This window comes from Schistocerca nitens, chromosome 7, assembly GCF_023898315.1.
Source record: "Schistocerca nitens isolate TAMUIC-IGC-003100 chromosome 7, iqSchNite1.1, whole genome shotgun sequence".
In the NCBI taxonomy this organism is placed as follows: Eukaryota; Metazoa; Arthropoda; class Insecta; order Orthoptera; family Acrididae; genus Schistocerca; species Schistocerca nitens.
The window spans coordinates 96782715-96805621 of record NC_064620.1 but is presented as its reverse complement, the minus strand read 5'-3'; the positions used below and the strand labels follow the sequence as shown (position 1 = coordinate 96805621).

Here is a 22907-nt window from a genome sequence, read left to right as displayed (position 1 = left end):
GTCAATGGCATGCCTCGCTCAGGCCACCCAAGGGCTACTACTGCAGTGGATGACGCTACCTATGGATTATCATTCAGAGGAACCCTGACAGCAACACCACCATGCTGAGTAATGTTTTTCGTACAGCCACAGGACGTCGTGTTATGACTCAAACTGTGCAATAGGCTGCATGATGCGCAACTTCACTCCCGATATCCAAGGCAAGATCCATCTTTGCAACCATGGCACCATGCAGAGCGGTACAGATGAGTGTCGCAAGTGCCTTCAAGCAGACAATCATCAGAGATGTGACTGGAGGCAACCTGGTCAGGCAGAACGCCTTACACACACTGTTCAGCAAGTGCAGCAAGGTGGAGGTTACCTGCTGTTTTGTGGGTGGCATTATGTGGGGCCAATGTACGCCACTGATGGTCATGGAAGGCACTGTAATGGCTGCACGATACGTGAATGACATCCTCCGACTGATAGTGCGACCATATCGGCAGCATATTGGCGAGGCATTCGTCTTCATGGATGACAATTCAGGTCCCCATCGTGCACATCTTGTGAATGACTTACTTCAGGATAATGACATCACCCAACTAGAATGGCCAGCATGTTCACCAGACATGAATCCTATCGAACATGCCTGGGATAGATTAAAAAGGGCTGTTTATGGAAGATGTGACCCACCAACCACTCTGAGGGATCTACGCCGAATCGCCATTGAGGAGTGGAACACTGTGGACCAACAGTGCATTGATGAACTTGTGGATAGTATGCCACGATGAATACCGTCATGCATCAATCCAAGAGGACGTGCTACTGGGTATTAGAGGTACTGGTGTGTACAGCAATCTGGACCACCACCTCTGAAGGTCTTACTGTATGGTGGTTCAACATGCAATGTGTGGTTTTCATGAGGAATAAAAATGGCAGAAATGATATTTATGTTGGCCTCTATTCCAATTTTCTGTACAGGTTCTGGAACTCTCGGAACTTTTTTTGATGTATGTAGAAACTTTGAGGTTTGCTGGTGACACTGTAATTTGTCGGAGATGGCAGAGGACTTGGAAGAACAATTGGACAGAATGGACAATGCGATAATAGGAGGATGTACGATGAACATCAACAAAAACAAGAATAAAGAAAACGGAACATAGTCAAATTAAATCAGCTGAAGCTGAGGGAATTAGATTAGGAAATGAATCAATAAAGATAGTACATGAGTTTTGCTATTTGGGCAGTAAAATAACTGATGATGACCAAAGTAGGAAGGCATACGAGGGGCATTCAATAAATAACGGAAAATATTTTTATTCTTCGCCAGTTTTGGTTAAAAAATGCTAAATTTGCTGTGGGAGATTATGAAATATTACTGCTTCAGCCTCTATAGTTTCAAGAAGTTCGGATTGGTTGCGGTGGTTACGTAGCCTTCGAAATGGCGTCTGTAACTGAGTTATGTTCTGAGCAGAGAGCTGTCATTTAGTTTCTTTTGGCAGAGAACCAGAGCATCACAGGTATTCATAGGCACTTGCAGAATGTTTATGGAGACCAGGCAGTGAACAAAAGCATGGTGAGTCAGTGGGCAGGCATCTGTCATCATTGCAACAAGATCATGCAAACCTGTCCGATCTCCCGTGTGCTGACTGGCCGCACATAGCTGTGGCTCTTGCAATGTTGGAATGTGTGGACGCTCTCATTCGAGGTAATCAATGGGTCACAATCAAACACTTTGCTGCTCAACTGGATGTCACTGTTGGCAGTGCTGACACGGTCATCCACCAGTAGAGTGGTACCATGTGGGCATACAGGCCCTCTCAATAAGGTGGTGTAAAGTGATCGCATTGAACAGAGATTATTTCCACAAATAGGATTTAATGGGATATGTGTGGAGAATAATATGGTGTACTAGAATCATGAAAAAAACTATTTTCAGAAAAAAAATGTGTTGCATTCCTTATTGAACAGCAATCATAAAATGTAGACTGATAATGGCAAGAAAAGGGTATGTGAAGAAGAGAAATTTGTTAACATGAAATATAAATTCAAGAGTCAGGAAGTATTTTCTGAAGGTATTTGTCTGCAGTGTTGCCTTGGCCAGATTAGTCAATCATCCAGACAGATGTCCGTGCAGCTGCTGATAGGACTGCTGCCACTTTTTAGAAACCATGTCTGGCCTTGTAACAGATATCCCTCTGTTGTGTTTGAACCTATGGTACAGCTAATCTGTCCTGTAGTGGCATGCAAGCCACACCAGCTCAGCAAGGTCCCTGGTTTATTGGGGGCAATGGAAGTTAAAGTACATAAAAAATAAAAATACTTCTACTAAGTTATGCTTGAGGGGGAGGGGTTCATAATCCTCTTCCCCCTTCCCCGCCACCACCCTTGAATCTGCAACTGATCATATTTGGAAAATGTATAGGTGAATATAGTTTGATGTGTTCACAAGGATTTGATATCAAGCATCTCTTCCTGCACATATGTTTCTTATCCATCACGAAACATAGGCAAGGCCACACACTGAGATACCTGTGTGAGCTTTCAGAAATGTCAACCTGGTCTATACTATTTTCCATTTTCTGCTTACTAACTATCATGATTTATTGACCACAAGTCATCTGTTAGCCATATATTGTTGTTGTTATTGTTGTGGTCTTCAGTCCAGAGACTGGTTTGATGCAGCTCTCCATGCTACTCTATCCTGTGCAAGCTGATTCATGTCCGAGTAACTACTACAACCTACATGCTTCTGAATCTGCTTAGTGTATTGATCACTTGATCTCCCTCTACAATTTTTACCCTCCTTGCTTCCCTCCAATGCTAGTTTGGTGATCCCTTCATGCCTCAGAACATGTCCTACAAACCAATCCATTTTTCTACTCAAGTTGTGCCACAAATTCCTCTTTCCCCAAATTCTATTCAGTACCTCCTCATTAGTTACATGATCCTCAGCATTCTTCTGTAGTAGCACATTTTGAAAGATTCTATTCTGTTCTTGTCTAAACTATTTATCATCCATTTTTCGCTTCCATACATGGCTACACTCCATACAAATACTTCCAGAAAAGACTTTCTGACAGTTAAATCTATCCTCCATATTAACAAATTTCTCTTCTTCAAAAATGCTTTCCTTGCCTTAGCCAGTCTACATTTCATTTATTTTGCTCCCTAAATAGCAAAACACATCTACTACTTTAAGTGTCGCATTTCCTAACCTGATTCCCTCAGCGTCACCTGATTTAATTTGACTACGTTCTATTATCCTCATTTTGCTTTGTTGATGTTCATCTTATATCCTCCTGTCAAGACACTGTCCATTCCATTCAACTGTTCTTCCAGGTCCTTTGCTGTCTCCGACAGAATTACAATGTCATCAGCAAACCTCAAAGTTTTTATTTCTTCTTATTCCTACTCCAAATTTTTCTTTTGTTTCCTTTACTGCTTGCTCAATATACAGGTTGATAGCATCAGAGATAGGCTACAATCCTGTCTCACCCCCTTCTCAACCACTGCTTCCCTTTTGTGCCCCTCAACTCCTATAACTGCCATCTGATTTCTGTATAAGTTGTAAACAGAATTTTGCTCCCCTGCATTTTACCCCTGCCACCTTCAGAATTTGAAAGAGAGCGTTCCAGCCAACATTGTCTAAAGCTTTCTCTAAGTCTACAAATGCCAGATATGTAGGTTTGCCTTTCCTTAATCTGTCTTCTAAGATACGTCATAAGATCAGTATTGCCTCACTCATTCCAACATTTCTATGGACTCCAGACTGATCTTCCCTGAGGTTGGCTTCTACCGGTTTTTCCGTTTGTCTGTAAGGAATTTGTGTTAGTATTTTGCAGCCATGACTTATTAAACTGATAGTTCAGTAATATTCACACCTGTCAACATCTTCTTTCTTTGGGATTGGAATTATTATATTCTTCTCAAAGTCTGTGGGTATTTTGCCTGTCTTATACATCTTGCTCACCAGATGGTACAGTTTTACCATGGCTGGCTCTCCCCAGGCTATCAGTAGTTCCAATGGAATGTTGTCTACTCCCGGGGCCTTGTTTTGACTTAGGTCTTTCAGTGTTCTGTCAAATTATTCACACAGTATAGTATCTCCCATTTCATCTTCATGATAAAGAGATTGAAGAAAAGTATTCATGTGATAAAATAAATTATTCAGATAGTTAAGGGAGACGAAAATTTAATAGTCATGGGGGAGTGGAATTCGATAGAAGGAAATGGGAGAGAAGGAAATAGTAGTAGGTGAATATGGACCAGGGGTATGTCATCTATGTCCTCTTCCATTTCTATTGCCCTCAATTACATCTCCCTTGTAATAGACCTTATATATACTCCTTCCACCTTTCTGCTTTCCCTTCTTTGCTTAGGACTGTTTTTCCATCTGAGCTCTTGATATTCATACAGGTGGTCCTCTTTTCTCCAAATGTCTCTTTAATTTTCCTGTAGGCAGTATCTATCTTACCCCAGTGATATATGCTTCTACATCCTTACATTAGTTGTCTAGGCATCCCTGCTTAGCCATTTTGCATTCCCTGTCGATCTCATTTTTGAGACATTTGTATTACTTTTTGACTACTTCATTTACTGCATTTTTAATTTTCTCTTTTCATCAATTAAATTCAATATCTCTTCTGCCACCCAAGGATTTCCAGTAGCCCTCATCTTTTTACCTACTTGATCTGCTGCTTTCACTATTTCATCTCGCAAAGCTGCCCATTCTTTTTCTACTGTATTTCTTCCCTGTTCTTGTCAATCATTCCCTAATGCTCTCTCTGAAACTCTCTACAACCTCTGGTTCTTTCAGTTTATTCAGGTCCCATCTCCTTAAATTTCTACCTTTCTACAGTTTCTTCAGTTTTAATCTACAGTTCATAACCAGTAAATTGTGGTCAGAATCCACACCTGCGCCTGGAAATGTCTTACAGTTTAAAACCTGGCTCCTAAATCTCTGTCTCACCGTTATATAATCTGTCTGGAACCTTCCAGTGTTTCCAGGCCTCTTACACATATACAACCTTCTTTCTCAATTATTAAACCAAATGTTAGATATGATTAACTTACGCTCTGTGCACAATTCTACCAGGCGGCTTTGTCTTTCATTCCTTACTTCTGGTCCATATTCACCTACTACTTTTTCCTTCTCTCCCTTTTCCTGCTATTGAATTCCAGTCCAGTCCCCCATGACTATTAAATTTTCATATCCCTTAACTATCTGAATGATTTCTTTTATCATGTCATACATTTCTTCAATCTGCTTATCATCTGTGGATTTAGTTGGCATATAAACTTGTACTACCATGGTAGGCATGGACTTCCTGTCTATCTTGGCTACAATAATACACTCACTATGTTGTTCGTGGCAGTTTATCTGCACTCCTATTTTTTATTTATTATTAAACTTACTCCTGCATTACCCCTATTTGATTTTGTATTTATAACCCTGTATTCACCTGACCAGAAGTCTTGTTCCTTCTGCCACTGAACATCACTAATTCCCACTATAACTTCAACCTATCCATTTCCCTTTTAAAATTTTCTAACCTACCTGCTCGATTATGACATTCCACACTCCGATCCATAGGACACCAGTTTCCTTTCTCTTGATAATAATGTCCTCCTGAGTAGTCCCCGCCGGGAGATTCGAATGGGAGACTATTTTACCTCTGGAATATTTTATCTGAGAGGACACCATCATCATTTAACCATACAGTAAAGCTGTATGCCCTTGGGAAAAGTTATGGCTGTAGTTTCTCCTTGCTTTCAGCTGTTCGCAGTACCAGCCCAGCAAGTCCATTTTGGTTAATGTTACAAGGCCAGATCAGTCAGTCATCCAGACTGTTGCCCCTGGAACTACTGAAAAGGCTGCTGCCCCTTTTCAGGAACCACACATCTGTCTAGCCTCTCAACGGATACCCCTCCATTTGGTTGCACCTACAGTAATATATAACAAATTTGGAGCCAGATGCTGGCCAGTAATTACCTTCAGAAGGTGAGACATTATTACTGCTGATAGACACATGTAAAAAACATGCACACCATCCAAGATTTTAGAAGTATTAATTCCATTTTAGGGGAGGTGAGTGCAAGGTCTAACTAATTGTAAGTGCAATACCAGAGAGTTACTCAAACCCTTCTTACTTTATGTTAACGACTACATTCATTCAACATCTTACAGCTTCTCACTGAACAATGGAACATCACCTGGTACTGGAGAACATGAACTGGCAGACACTGGAAGAAAAAAGCAGTCATACCATGAAAGCATACTTGTTGTTGTTGTTATGGTCTTCAGTCCTGAGACTGGTTTGATGCAGCTCTCTGTGCTACGCTATCCTGTGCAAGCTTCTTCATCTCCCAGTACCTATTGCAACCTACATCCTTCTGAATCTGCTTAGTGTATTCATCTCCTGGTCTCACTCTACGATTTTTACCCTCCACGTTGCCCTCCAATACAAAATTGGTGATCCCTTGATGCCTCAGAACATGTCCTACAAACCAATCCATTCTTCTAGTCAAGTTGAGCCACAAACTTCTCTTCTTCCCAATCCTATTCAATACTTCCTCATTAGTTATGTGATCTACCCATCTAATCTTCAGCATTCTTCTGTAGCACCACATTTCGAAAGCTTCTATTCTCTTCTTGTCCAAACTATTTATCGTCCATGTTTCACTTCCATACATGGCTACACTCCATACTAATACTTTCAGAAACGACTTCCTCACACTTAAATCTATACTCGATGTTAACAAATTTCTCTTCTTCAGAAACGCTTTCCTTGCCATTGCCAGTCTACATTTTATATCCTCTCTACTTCGACCATCATCAGTTATTTTGCTCCCCAAATAGCAAAACTCCTTTACTACTTTAAGTGTCTCATTTCCTAATCTAATTCCCTCAGCATCACCCTACTTAATTCGATTACATTCCATTATCCTTGTTTTGCTTTTGTTGATCTTCATCTTACATCCTCCTTTCAAGACACTGTCCATTCCGTTCAACTGCACTTCCAAGTCCTTTGCTGTCTCGGACAGAATTACAATGTCATCGGCGAACCTCAAAGTTTATATTCTTCTCCATGGATTTTAATACCTACTCCGAATTTTTCTTTTGTTTCCTTCACTGCTTGCTCAATATACAGATTGAATAACATTGGGGAGAGGCTACAACCCTGTCTCACTCCCTTCCCAACCACTGCTTCCCTTTCATGTCCCTCGACTCTCCCGCCACCTTCAGAATTTGAAAGAGAGTATTCCAGTCAACATTGTCAAAAGGTTTCTCTACAAATGCTAGAAATGTAGGTTTGCCTTTCCTTAATCTATCTTCTATGGTAAGTCGTAGGGTCAGTATTGCCTCACGTGTTCCGATATTTCTACGGAATCCAAACTGATCTTCCCCGAGGTCAGCTTCTACTAGTTTTTCCATTCGTCTGTAAAGAATTTGCGTTAGTATTTTGCAGCTGTGACTTATTAAACTGATAGTTTGGTAATTTTCACATCTGTCATCACTTGCTTTCTTTGGGATTGGAATTATTATATTCTTCTTGAAGTCTGAGGGTATTTCGCCTGTCTCATACATCTTGCTCACCAGATGGTAGAGTTTTGTCAGGACTGGCTTTCCCAAGGCTGTCAGTAGTTCTAATGGAATGTTGTCTACTCCCGGGGCCTCGTTTCGAATCAGGTCTTTCAATGCTCCGTCAAACTTTTCACGCAGTATCATATCTCCCATTTCATCTTCATCTACATCCTCTTCCATTTCCATAATACTGTCCTCAAGTACATCGCACTTGTATAGACCCTCTATATACTTCTTCCACCTTTCTGCTTTCCCTTATTTGCTTAGAACTGGATTTCCATCAAAGCTCTTGATATTCATGCAAGTGGTTCTCCTTTCTCCAAAAGTCTCTTTAATTTTCCTGTAGGCAGTATCTATCTTACCCCTAGTGAGATAAGCCTCTACATTCTTACATTTGTCCTCTAGCCATCCCTGCTTAGCCATTTTGCACTTCCTGTCGATCTCATTTTTGAGACGTTTGTATTCCTTTTTGCCTGCTTCATTTACTGCAATTTTATATTTTCTCCTTTCATCAGTTAAATTCAATATTTCTTCTTTTACCCAAGGATTTCCAGTAGCCCTCGTCTTTTTACCTACTTGATCCTCTGATGGCTTAACTACTTCATCCCTCAAAGCCACTCATTCTTCTTCTATTGTATGTCTTTCCCCCATTCCTGTCAATTGTTCCCTTATGCTCTCCCTGAAACCCTGTACAACCTCTGGTTTACTCAGTTTATTCAGGTGCCATATCCTTAAATTCCCACCTTTTTGTAGTTTCTTCAGTTTTAATCTACAGTTCATAACCAATAGATTGTGGTCAGAGTCCACATCTGCCCCTGGAAATGTCTTACAATTTAAAACCTGTTTCCTAAATCTCTGTCTTACCATTATATAATCTATCTGAAACCTGTCAGTATTTCCAGGCTTCTTCCATGTATACAACCTTCTTTTATGATTCTTAAACCAAGTGTTAGCTATGATTAAGTTGTGCTCTGTGCAAATTCTACCATGCGGCTTCCTCTTTCATTTCTTACCCCCAATGCATATTCACCTACTACGTTTCCTTCTCTCCCTTTTCCTACTGCCGAATTCCAGTCACCCATGACTATTAAATTTTCGTCTCCCTTCACTACCTGAATAATTTCTTTTATCTCATCATACATTTCATCAATTTCTTCATCATCTGCAGAGCTAGTTGGCATATAAACTTGTACTACTGTAGTAGGTGTGGGCTTCGTGTCTATCTTGGCCACAATAATGCATTCACTATGCTGTTTGTAGTAGCTTACCCGCATTCCTATTTTCCTATTCATTATTAAACCTACTCCTGCATTACCCCTATTTGATTTAGTATTTATAACCCTGTAGTCACCTGACCAGAAGTCTTGTTCCTTCTGCCACCAAACTTCACTAATTCCTACTATATCTAACTTTAACCTATCCATTTTCCTTTTAAAATTTTCCTTACAAAGTTTCAAAAACCAGCTTTAAATGAGAAATCTAGTAATATACTAAGACCTCTAATTTAGAATACCAGTAGGGATAGCCAAGACAAGATTATACAACTTACAACATGCACAGAGGTGTTTAAAAGGCCACTGTTCTTCCTTTGCTCCAACATAAATAGAATGGGAAGAAGAAATAATAAGCAGATCAATGGAAAGTACTCTCTACATGCACTTCACAGTGGTTTTGCGGAGTATAGATGTAGATGTAAATCTAGCACATTTGTCAGTATTCTATGGTGCACACAATGTAAATTTGAGCTGCAAGTCATTCTTTACCTAAATGAAATTTTAAGCACTATGTTAACGTAGCAAATTTCTGTGCCAAGAAATAAGAAATGCCAATAATAATATGAGACAAATTAAGTTATGTGAAATAGGATGCATACATTGATCAAGTGTGATTTACAGTAAAAGACATTTCTCATAAGAATGGAGGACTACATTGTGATCTGTGATTCTTCAAGTTGCTGACAATCGGGTGCATAGGTACTCCCTCTTTGTGGACCTTAGGGAGTCCATAGAGTCTTGGTGGTACAGGTCCTTGAGGTGACAATTTCTTGGCGTCCCCCTCTGGTAGATCCACGTCCTTGAGTAGAGCCCTGGTCTTGTTCTCCACCTTGTTCGTGGGGTCAGCGTTGATCTTCCTTCATCATCTAGCAGGTGCTGCATCTTCTCAATGTAGTTCCATTCATGTATGGAACATGGGAAGAAAGTAATAATTCTAATCTCATCCTCACGATCCCTATGTGAGTGGTATGTAGGGGATTTGTAGTATATTCCTAGAGTAATCATTTAAAGCCAATTCTTAAAACTTTTTAAATAGACTTTCTCAGAATAGTTTACGTCTATTTTCAAGAGTCTTCCAATTCAGTCCCTTCAGTATCTCTGTCAGTATTCACTATTAGTCCCATGTGGTATGGGTCCCACACACTTGAGCAATATTCTAAAATGAATAATTGAAATGAATGATTTGTAAGCAATCTTCTTTGTAGATTGATTGGGTTTCTTCTACCAATAACCCGAAGTCTACCACCTGCTTTACCCACAACTGAACCTATGTGATCATGCCATTTTATATCCGTACAAAGTGTTACACCCAGATATTAGTTTGAGTTGGCCAATATCAGCAGTGACTCATTGATATTATAGTCATAGGCTACTACATTTTCTCGTTTTGTGAAGTGCAAAATTTTAGATTTCTGAACATATAGAGCAAGTTCCCAATCTCTGCACCATGTTGAAATCTTATCAAGATCTGACTGAATATTTATGCAGCTGTTTCCAGACAGTACTTCATTATAGATAACTGCATTATGGCAAAAAGCATGATTTAACTACTAATATTGCCTGAAAAGTCATTAATGTACAATATGAACAGCAAGGGTCCCAACATACTTCCCTGGGGCACACCTGAAGTTACTTCTACATTTGACGATGACTCTCCATCCAAGATAACATGCTGTGGCCTTCCTGCAAAAATGTCCTCAATCCAATCACAAATTTCACTTGATACCCCATATGACCATATGCATAGGTGTGGTCGCTGACTTATAAAAAATATTGGGGTGGGGCCCATACTGGGGGTCTTGCCCTAGGTAATTTTCTAAATTTTAGATGAAAAATAGTGAGTTTTAAAGTTCTTTTTAAGCATTTTAGAGTCATATGATCAACATTAGAACCCCAAAAACTGGGCTCTTGATAACTCGACACTAAGAGAAACTCGACAAGCCTGACACATTTTTTGGCTTTAAAAAAAGAAACAAAACATAAACACACATGGTATTTTCTTAAAAAGCTAACTTAATTTACAGTAATAATCATGCTTATAGACTATTACACAGCAGTGAATAAATGGCTCTGAAAAGACAAACTGTATTCAAATAAATCCTAAAGTATCATTAAAAGAATAAAACATTAAATATTGCTGTTGCACAGTAATAGCACTTTGATTAATAAATAAAATAGTTAATTTAAGCTTACATTGAATAAGGCTCAGGGTTCATTACATAAAAACAGTATCTCAACGTTAATGCTTTAATACAGTTAATAAAGTTAATACAGTATGCCTAATACTTTCAGTCAAAAAGTGTGTAAATAGTGGGTTTTAATTGGGTCTTACACCCTAAAAATTATTAAATGTTTGAAAATAACTAATATAGTACTATAGTAACATAGTAATACACTTCTACACTAGTACTAATATTTCAAAACTGAAAATTTAACATTATATATGTATTTAATTCTCTATTTTATAAAGATTTTTAGTATTGCTCTAAATGCCATTATTAGGGCTAGAGCATCTTTAGAAAGGTGCAAATGTTGACCATCTGACTGGATTACTGATTATGAAGTTGTTGATGACTGGCTGGATATCCAATTCATCCAAACATCTCGGTAGGCATGAAGATTAGCCAAGTTGTTCAATTGCTTCTGTCCCATTGTTGATCAGAGATATGACTTCAAATGTCTAGGGGTGCTAAATGACCGCTCTGCTGTTGCTGTTGTGATTGGAACTACTTGGAGAAGCTTAATACACTTCACTACTTCACATGACATTTCTCCAACTGCAGGCTCTTGTGTAATGTACTTTCTTACATCATGCATGTTTTTTAAGACCAGTTGTTTTTCATTAGTGATATCGGCTAACATATTCAAGTGTAAGCACAGTCTCTCAATGTCTAGGTCATTTTTGAAAAACTCAGTTCATTTTTCCAAATTTGTTTCACCTCTGTTTACTAAAAGCAAGCACTCTTGTTCAACTACAGTGACCTGAGTGGGTCCAGTTGAAGCAAACCGCTCAGTAATGCAAGATTGCACCGTTTCACAAACTTCAATGTAAATAGCTTTGTAGTATTCCTTTGAGGTTTGGAAAGTGTGCAGTGAGCTGGCTTCATTGTTTTCATACTTCTATTCCAAGGAAGCGAAGGATCATCAACTTGTGAAGGTTTTTCTTTTAAACACAACTCCCAAAAGTGTTCAAAACTATCACGCCTTCCATTCAATATACAAATCAAGCCCTCATATATTTTTTCCAGATCAGCAACACTTAGATTGGGGACACTGAATTTTTTCACTGACATCCTCTACTGGGTTCACTGCATCACAGTAAAGATGTAAAAAGAAATAAGTCTTGAATTGTAACATTGACTCAAGGTAGCCTGCACATTTGTAACCTGCCTCTGTTTTGTCCTCTGCAGAAAATGTTTCAAAAAACTCTAAAAGTTCTTCAAAGTTTTTCAAAATATTTTCAAAATACTAGAAGCTCCCATAGTCCATTGAGTCGGGCAAAGGGGTTGTAGACTAGCTTGGTCGTTGGCACTCTCACAGCGTATGCTTCTGGGAAGTCCCATCCTTACGGTGTTTATTAAGTCCTTGGCTAAAGCCATAATATCCCTCATAGAAGTAAGATGGCGGAGACTGTCTACAACTGCCAAGTCAACTGTGAGCAGTGCAGTGCACATAACGTGCTTTTGGTTGTATATACAAAACTAACTTTTTTAGTCCTTTGAACTTACATCTCATATTTGAGGCACCAGCATAGCACTGTCCTCTTAAGTTATCCATTGACAAATCGAGAGAAGCAAAAATGTCTTTAAAATACTAAACAGAGTTTGTGATTCAGTGTTGGGGGTCTCGTATAAGCCGATAAAGTCTCCGCTCATGATTAAGGAATCGTCGACAGTATGAATACAAAGTGACACTTGTTCGTGAATCGAAGAATCACTTGTTTCATCTACCATAATAGAAAAATGTTCAGTCTTCTTGATTGAAGCCAATACCTTTCTCAACACAGACTTTCCTGTAGATCAATGATCTCATTTTGAATATCGTGCGATGTCCACTTATACCCCAAATGCCCTACCCATCTTTAAACTCAGGTATGTCATTCTTTCGGAGTTCCAACAATTGAAAAAAATTTGAGTTTACATCTTCATGCCCTCTAATTGCTAGTCCTTGTCGGCATAGAAATTGCACAGTAGTAAAAATTGTCTCAAGAACTAAATGGCCTTTCTTCATGTCACTATATAACTGTTCATTTAATTGGGAGGCCACACTTTGGTTAGTGACAGAATTTAGTTTCAGGACACCTTCTTTATGCATAAACATTTTTTCATGAAGACAGAATTTTTCCAAAGCCTTTTTCCAGTTAGAAAACCCAATGGAAGTAAATGCATCTTCTTTTTTTGAAGAAAATTGTAATAGATTTTTAGCATGTGCCTCTTTGCAGGTTTTGCAAAAAACATTTTTGGTAGATGCTTCATATTCTAGCCATGTATATTTGATCAGCCAAGACTTCTGAAATGATTTTCCCTTACTGGATTGTCCAGATTTTGGCTGTGAACAGTTCTCGCCTGAAGACGATGAAGCAATTGACAACAAAATAATTGTTGGAGGTTGACTTGCAGTATCATCAACTTCCAAGTGCGCCTTTTTGGTAACAAATTTATCCATTCCAAACTTAATTCACAATACACTAAGAGACTAAAGTAAATGAATAAAATATAGTCATATAAAATAGTCCACTAGACACTAAAGTTGGAACATTAAACATGTCTGCAGCATGCATTGAACGAAACTATCCACACTGAATGACTGCAACAGCAGGGTGGGCTTTATATAGCTGCGGTGTCGTAATGTCTCAAAGCATCAAGGCGATGTGAGGCGGAGGGTTCCAGGTGCTTCTGCTCCAGACCTTTTGATGTTGCTGTGGCTGCAGTGCTGGTCCGCCGGCGCCAGACTTTACCCGTAGGTTTGTGCACCAGGACAAATTCTAAGTGTTCATGATTCACACCGCTCATTTTCAGTTCACCTGCTTACTACTGTAATAATTATTTGTTTTAACTGATTACTGAATGTATTCGAAAAGGTAACTATCTTCAAACAAGGAAAATAAAAAATTCCAGCATAATTTTGTAATTTTACAAAGCATAATATAACTAATAATTTTCTTTAATTACTGGGGGTCTCTGCCCCCCCCCCCCCCAAACGAATTTTTGAGGGGGTTGGGGCCCCTGAGGCCCCATGGAGTCAGTGCCTGTGGGTATGGTACCGAGTCAAATGCTTTTTGGAAATCAAGAAATACTGCATCTACTTGGTTGCCTTGATTGAAAGCTTTCAGTATGTCATCTGAGAAAAGTGTTAGTTGGGTTTCGCATGATCAATGTTTTCAAAATCCATTCTGGTTGGCATTGACAAGGTCAATCTGTTCAAGATACATCATTATGTTTGAGCTCAGAATGTGTTCTAAGATTCTACAACAAACTAATGTCAAGGATATTGGATGGTAGTTGTGTAGATAATTTCTACTTCCCTTCTTGTAGACAGGTGTGACCTACACCTTTTTTCCAAGACAACAGGTATGAACAATAACTCACAAAACCAAAAGGTTGCTGCAAGAAAGGCAGTGGATATAAGCAGGATACCTTGCACAGACGGCCGTGAAAAGACAGGATGAAGACGATTCTAAAGAGTCCTACGATGCATGCACACAGAGAATCTTATACAAATCAGCAATTAAAATACAGATTAAAGATGCCTCCCTCAAATCATCAGTGAACAGATTTTTTTGGGAGATTACTGCAACTTCTTCTGAAAATAAAAAACTAGAAATTTTTCATAAAATATTAATGGCATATGCAGTTATCTAAATGAATTGGTGGTCAATACGGGTGAGCAGAAATATGTAGTGTGTGCCCATATTCTGTGCTCAAGTGAGTACTGAGTTACCTTTGGTAAAGAAAAACTTGTAGTCAGAAATTACGTTAGCAAGATAATTTCATATAAAAAATAAACAGAGAGACTGGGTTGCATACAACATAACTGATGATTTGTTGCAGCAGACATTTCCGTATTTCCACATGCGTAATGGCAGGGAGGAATTCTTTATGGATGAGACCCTTAGAGTTGAAGAAAACCACAAGAATTGTCTTGATGTGAGATTTCTTGCTGTACATCTTCCTGCATTTTGGTTACCCTGGACCCCACCACTTCACACATTCATGCTTGTCTTCAGGTCATGCTTCAGACATTAGTTCTCATCAATTGTGAAACAGTTTTCAGGAAATTTGGGTCTTCATCTGCCATGTCGATGAAGTCCCCACATGTGTCAAGCTGAAGTTGCATTTCTTCCAGTGTCAAAGCATGGGGCATCAGTTGAGAGTAATACAAGATTCACCCAAATCATGGATTACTATCAGGTGGACTGTCTCACAACTAATTTCCACTTCCTTTGCTACCTTTCTCACTGTCACAATATAATCCCGGGACAAAAATTCCTTCACTTTCTGTACATTGTCTGGTGTGAATGTACTTGTAGGCCAGCCAATTTAGTGGGCATCTTCCACAGTGTCCTGCCCTTCTCAAAAGTGTTTAAACCACTTACAAACACTCTTCAAGGTGATAGCATGTTCTTCATAAACCATCTTCATTATTTCATAAATTTCTTTCATTGATTATCCAAGTCTGAAACAGAACAGCATATTTGTTCACTGATCCATTTTGGGTTTTGACTGTAAACACTACACCATCACCCTAGAATGTGCTGTTTACACATGAGAAGCACCCTCACGGTGCTGCCATGTAGGAACTTTTTTCAGGTATGTCTTGACCTGTTCTGCATGGGATTCAGTAGTGGCACACTCTTATGACTGTCGGCAGTATGACATCAGTCAACAAACTTTCTGGACAGAAATTATAGAATCTTCCTTCTGTGATCAGTTTTCCGCTAAAAATAGCTCCATATGCAAGCAAAGTAATTGAAAATTAGCTGATATCAGTATTAGTCAAGTTCTGATTTGCATCTCTGATCATGAAAAACTACAACTCACTATTAACAGCCTAAACATTCATAAAACAGAGACTAAGCCCCATTGGAAAGTAATTAGGACAATAAATGGAAAAACTATGCTGGCCATTAAGTTATGTCTCCAAGGAACAGATAAGAGACCTGTGTATAACAAAAGCAATTCAAAGTACAATTTATTCAACAACTAAGTGGCACTAATATTTAGAATCACATTTCCTCAAGGAATTTATATGACAAAAAGTCCAACAAAAAACATGGACCATCACTGGTGTGAACATATCATGCAAAATAAAGCAATATCTGCATACTACATCAAACAACCCAGGCAATCCTGATTTTTAAAACACTACAAAAATATTGTAAAATACTAAGAATAGTTATCAAATAAACTAAATGTTCTTGTTTCAAGTTTAAACTATTAATTTTAATAAGAAAATCAAACCAATCTGAGAGATGATAAATAGCAAGATTGATCCCAGTTGTTTCAATGGATTATTCCAAGCCAAATGGTTTAGTGGTTGCCACACTACTACTTTGAATTCTGTACAAATTTTGTGTGTAGATGCCTATTCCACAAATGCTTATCTCTCTATATGCTGTAACTGGCCTTTAGGAGCCCCTGAAGTCAAGACTGTTGAAGTTTCACAATGGGAACACAGAAGTTGTCATTTTTAAGGTGCTGTCTTTCATTGAATAGTTAAGCTACACATTTCATATTTTTATTTCATTTATTTCTGTTCACTTATGGGTTATAAAATTACTTTCAAGAGTGATTAACCAGTATGGAAAAATCTTTATTATTTAGGAAACATCGGCAGAGTTACGTGCAGAATGCCATCAAGAACCATCTGTCAGTCTTTCTAAGCAGGAATTTTTACTCAGTGCTAACTGACAATTTATTTATTCAAATCATTATTTGAATACTGACAGTTATTCTCCATTTGAAAGGAACTAAACAGTATAAACACAACAAACAAGTAAATATAACAAACATTATGACCTGTGGACTCTCTCGCACAACAGATGTGATATACACTAGTATCAAAAATTTGAACTCATTTCAGGAAGATATTAAGTCCCTGTGAAAATATAATAATTTATTTAAAAGCAAGCTAAAGGAGTTTTTGCTGTGGATAGCTTTTATTCTTTAGACAAAGTTATTTACGAGAGACATGTACACTAGTCTGATATTTTTCTGTATAGGCTGCTGTAATTTTAAATTATCTCATTTTATTTGTATGTGATAAACATATTGTTTATGTTCCATAATTCATAATACAGTTCCTTTTTAATTTATAAATCAAACACAATATCTATGTAACCTTTGAGCTATGTCCTATAATCAATATACAAAATTTAAATGATATTGTTTAAACCAGCCCACACACACCAATACACATACTAAGGGTTCTACTGAAAACATATATCAATATATAAATGATTATTTTTGGTTTATGATAAAAGAAGAAACTAAAGACAAAATTTTCATTGGGTAATGTAAAATACAATTAGATCAAACAGTTCTGATCTAAGATAAGGCAGTAAAAGAAGAGTAAACATTGGCATGCTGTAAGGTCATAAATGTTCTGCCAAATGAGATTTTTATGCATGATTATCACTCACTAATGTGTGTGTGTGTGTGTGAGAACTTAAATTTTGGATTCCAAAAGTAAGCCTTATTACAGATTTAAACTATGTTGAAGCCTTATTAACAAACAAAAATGAACAAATTACAATGGGCATAAGAGTAGCAATAGAAAAACATTCAATTAATTCCTAAGCAGTATTTTGTCTACTGATGTGAAGACAGATCCTAAAAACTTCTACTCTTATGTACTGTCAGTAATTGGATCGAAGTTATATATACTGTTGCTCTATGATGATACTGGCATTAAAATGGAGAACAAATTCATGAAAGGCTACAGTACTGGATTTGGTATTCTTTAGTTCTTTTATCCCGAAGACCATAATACTGTTCATTCCTCCTTCCAGCCTCCACAACAATACCAGATTTAGATAATTGCTCAAGGAAAAGAAAATTAAATTAAAATCACACAACAAAGGTTAGCCTACTAGACCCTACAGGATACCTACATATTAGGACCTGTAGGATATGTGACAATAATGTCAAAAGGAAAGTTGCTACTCACCATATAGCGGAGATGCTGAGTCGCAGGTAGGCAAAACAAAAAGACTCTCACAATTAAAGCTTTCGGCCGTTAAATCCTTCATCAACAATAGGCGACACACACACACACACACACACACACACACTCTCAAACACAAATGCAAACTTCTTGTAGGTTACTGGAACAACAAAGATTTCCAAGCAAATGGAAAAAGTCTCAGCTCATTCCCATCTTCAGGAAGGGTTGTCAGGTAACCACACACATCTGTAGGCCTATATTATAGTACAACTATGGAACATTTTATTCTTGCATATTACAACCTTTTTTGGAGGTTGGAAATTTCCTTTGTATGCATCAATGTGGCTTCCACAAACAGCAATCATGTAAATCTATGTTCACTCACTAGCTCCAGAAGTCAGCAGATAAAAGAATTAATGTTGCTGCCATGTTCCTCGATTTCCAGAAATCATTTGCCTCTATTCTACACAATTGTCTTTAAACATGAGATGGACGTGCAAGATTCAGACCTGCTTTGTGATTGGTTTCAGGATTTTGTAGTACATTGAATACATCATGTTCTTAATGGGGAAAATTGTTACATCTGAACGTAGTACCAGACATGTGGAAGTATCATCAAGTGTACCACAAGGGAGTGTTAAGGGACAGCTATTGCTCATATATAAACAATCAAGTAGATAACGTTTTAAACTTCCATGAGACTGTTCAAGAATAATGACAATGGCAAAAGCCATGACATCAGAAATCTAGTAAAATGCAGAAAGTCCTGCAGTGAATCAAAGCTGGGCACAGGAAATGGTATTACAACAACATGTAATGTATTGCAGATAAATAGATAAAAATATTCGGTAATGTTTAATTATACAATTGGCAATCAACTAAATATCTAAGAGCATATGTTCTGAGTGAACTGAGATAGGTGATGCACTAATGCAGCCACGAACAATGGGTGGCTACAGCCATAGCTTCTATAGCCAAGACTGTGGTCAACTGGCCGCAGCTTAGTGGTGTGATGGAGGCTATGGAGACAGCTATGACTGCATATCTCTGGAATCAGGTAGCAACATAAAAGAAGAAAAGAGGATGGGCTCATCCTATGTTAAAATTTACAGTCCTGCTTCACAAATGGAGTCTCTCTCTCTTCCTCCCTCTCTCTCTCTCTCTCTCTCTCTCTCTCTCTCTCAAGGGGTACAGACACAGTAATGCAGCAATACTTAGGAAAAGAAAAGAAGAGAAAATGCTACTCACATTAAGGTAAGTTTTATTAAAATCCAGTTTTATCAAAAACATCTTATATTATTAGCCTGATTCATTGAAACATTTCAGAAATGATGAGGTGACACAGTACTGTCAGTACTGCCTTCAACATTTTTTAGTGGAGACTGGGATGAAGTATTAGTTTGTGAAGAAGAAGATAATATGGTGCTGGATCAGTAGATAACAGTGCAGCTAGAGGGTGGTGATGTGTGGAATACCCAGATGATTGTTTAGGTTGAAAACAGTGCTGTGGGTAGTTCTCTGGGAAAGAATGATTTGGACATAACACTTACGATCTATCATTTTACAGACAATTGGGATATGTTCTTGAAGTCATTAACCAAATATAAAATAAAAAATAGTTATCATCTGGCATCATTTGTGTCTCCAGCTGCTGTGTAGCTTCAGCAGTGGACTTACTAGTTGCCTACAGTTTTTTGCTTATTTCTTCCTTTCCTTATTCATCTCTAGAATGTGGTATGGGACACTTGAAACTTCCCTTTCTTGTGAAGCCTATGTCTTGGTGTTTTCACATAATATGCTGCTGTGCGAACATGAGCATGGTGTCTTTGCAATAGAAAATACACTAGACTCTCGCTAATCTGGCCTTCAGTAGTCTAGCCCCTCAGTAATCCGGCGCACATCCAAAAGCGTGCACAATGAATTATCGTGCACAACAATGCTTAGGTAAACAATGCTTTATACACTGCATATGAAATTGTAGCTTTCTTTTCAGTTCAGAATCATGTCTTCTAAAAGAAAACACATTACGTTAGACCTCAAGCAGAAACTCAAAATTTTAGATAAGTTAAATCGAGGTTCTTCACAGAAAGCCATTGCTACTGAGTTCATTGTTTGACGAGCAACTATTTATGACATCAAAATGAAAGAAGAGGTTATTTGACAGTACTCAACATAAATGGATAGTGAGTTGGGGAAATGGAAGGTTATGCAAAAGAGCGAGAATGAAGAACTGGACATAGCTGTTTATAGATGGTTCATATGACAACGCAGAAAAGGAATTCTGGTCAGTGGCCCGATTATAAAGGGAAAGGCAGCTGCATCTAACAAACAAATTGGTGGTAGTAACTTGTTTGCAGCGAGCGAAGGTTGGCTACCAAACTGGAAAAAACGACATGGCATTTGGCAGTTGACAATCACTGGGGAAAGTTGCTCAGCTAACGATAAGGATGCTGATGAGTTTGTAAGCAAGATACAGAAGATAATAGAGGAAGAAGATTTAACTACTGATGTCTTGTATAATGCTAATGAAACAGGACTCTTTTACAAGATGCTTCTTTCAAAAACATTAGCTGCCAAGAACAGCATGTAACATTAATGGCATGTTGTAATGAAAGTGGAGGTCATAAACCACTGCTTATGGTGACTGGAAAATCCCAACATCCACATTGTTATCGACACACTGACATAAATACTCTCTGAGTGCATACTGCGCTCAGAAGAAAGTGTGGATGGACAGACAAATATTCTCCTGGTGGTTCCATGAAATGTTTGTACCAGCAGTGAGAAAAGAGCTACTAAAGAATAAAAAGCGACCATTGAAAGCTATCCTTATAATTGACAATGCTCCCAGTCATCTTTCAGGTGTTTCTCTAGAGTCCAATGGTATACAATGTACAAGCACTCTTTCTCCCACCCATTGTGAGAGCCCTAATTCAGCCCATGGACCAGGGAATTCTGGAATCAATTACATGTCATTATTGACATCACTTCTCATCTCCTAGCTGAACAAAAGTGAAAACGACTCTATCGAGTCTATGCTGAAGGCGTGGAAAGCAATTAACATATGTGATGTTTTCCAAGCAACCAAAGCATGGGATAAAGTGGAGAGCACCACCATTATCAAGAGCTGGAGAAAATTGTGGCCATCCATTGATGCCAAGTTGGATCCAGTAGTGAGTGACAGTGATGAGCCAGTCAGTTTGGAATTATCAATTACTTTGTACACTGACATGTTCCACAACCTTCCAAGAGGAGAAGAAACTGATGATGAAGATGTTACTAAGTGGCTGAATGAGGAAAACTGTGATATGGACCAAACTTTAACAGATGAAGAAACAATCAAAAGCATACAAGAAAGTAATGATGAAAGTGATGAAGAAGAGGACACAGGAGGAGAGAGCATGAAGATGTCTCACACTGCTGGTGCTGAAGCTGCCGAGCATCTTCCTGGAGTACATTATGTACCAACCAGATACATTCAGTACCGATGTAATGCTTGCATGTCATTAATGCGACAGTTAAAAATTAGGGACATGTTTCATAGTGATACAAATGTATAATTATGTACAGTACACACTCAAGGACTAAGTTTTCTTTGAAAATTAATGTATTTTTGGATTTAATAAAGTATATCCTATATGTTTTAAAATTGTATCCTTCGGTTTAATAAAGTACAGTACACTATATCCCATATGTTTTCAAAATAAATAAAAAACAAAATAAATGAATAAAATAAATTTCAGACACTCAATAATCCAGCACTTCCACTAATCCGGCACCCATATGTGCCAGGAATGGGTGGATTAGCGAGAGTCTAGTGTATGTTTTTTGATTTGCATCATGCTTTTGGACTGGGAGTAACAACCATCAAACAGTATGGTTTCAGTTGCCTGAGACTGCAGTCGTGTGTGTAAGTTGTGTTTGTGTGTGTGTGTGTGTGTGTATGTGTATGTGTGTGTGTGTGTGTGTGTGTGTGTGTGTGTGTCTGTCTGTCACCTATTGTTGATGAAGGCTCTAACGGGCGAAAGCTTTAATTGTGAGAGTCTTTTTGTTGTGTCTATCTGCGACTCAGCATGTCCGCTACGTGGTGAGTAGCAACTTTCCTTCTCATTTATTGTTACAAACTGTAAGAAAGGTTGTTTAGTAAAGAAAAACATAAATGTTTGTCAGAACTAATAAAAGATGATTGGCTGCAAGTAGTAGGAAAAGATTTTGAAACTAAGGCCAATTTCTCAAACTGTCTCACTGCATTTGATGGAAACAGTGTGTGACTAGTGAAACTAGCAAACAATGCATGAATGTTCTTTAACATGTCAACAATTATGAGGCTGCCACCAGCCATAGCAGAGCTGTTTGCTGGGGTCACTGGCCACCTCATGACAGTCAATATGTTGACTATAAGGAATACTACTCTAACATATTAATGACTGTCTGTAATGCAAACTATAAAAATGTCACTGTAGATATAGAGTCATAAACTGTCACTATAGACATAGAGTCATTTAGTAAAATGTGCTATTCATTTGTGGAACAGTGTTCTATTAGGGAATACTGTCTAATAAAATGAATATTCCTGAAGACAAACATATTTCACATACGAACAAAGGGCAATATATTGTATAATGAGTTTGTTATTAACAATGCATTTCCACAGTCACACAGATTTCTGTGTCCTTACATCAGTCTACTACCTGATATGGAAAACAAAATATTCAATTATCATCTCTGTCAAGCAAGACATTCTGTATGATGTATGTTCAGGACTGTGGAAATTAGGTGGACAATTTTTCACAGGACTCTAAATGTAGACATTGATTTTGTTACAGACACCATGAAGGGGTGCTGTATTCCACATGCCTAAGTACAAATCAATGAAGGTAGACCAATTTCTAGATACATTG

General features: G+C 38.1%; 1 long non-coding RNA gene across 1 annotated transcript in view; it reads left to right on the top strand.

The window, feature by feature from the left end:
- The window catches only part of LOC126195228 (uncharacterized), an 80814-nt gene that overhangs the window by 38220 nt on the left and 19687 nt on the right, over positions 1-22907 (top strand). The window lies entirely within an intron of this gene.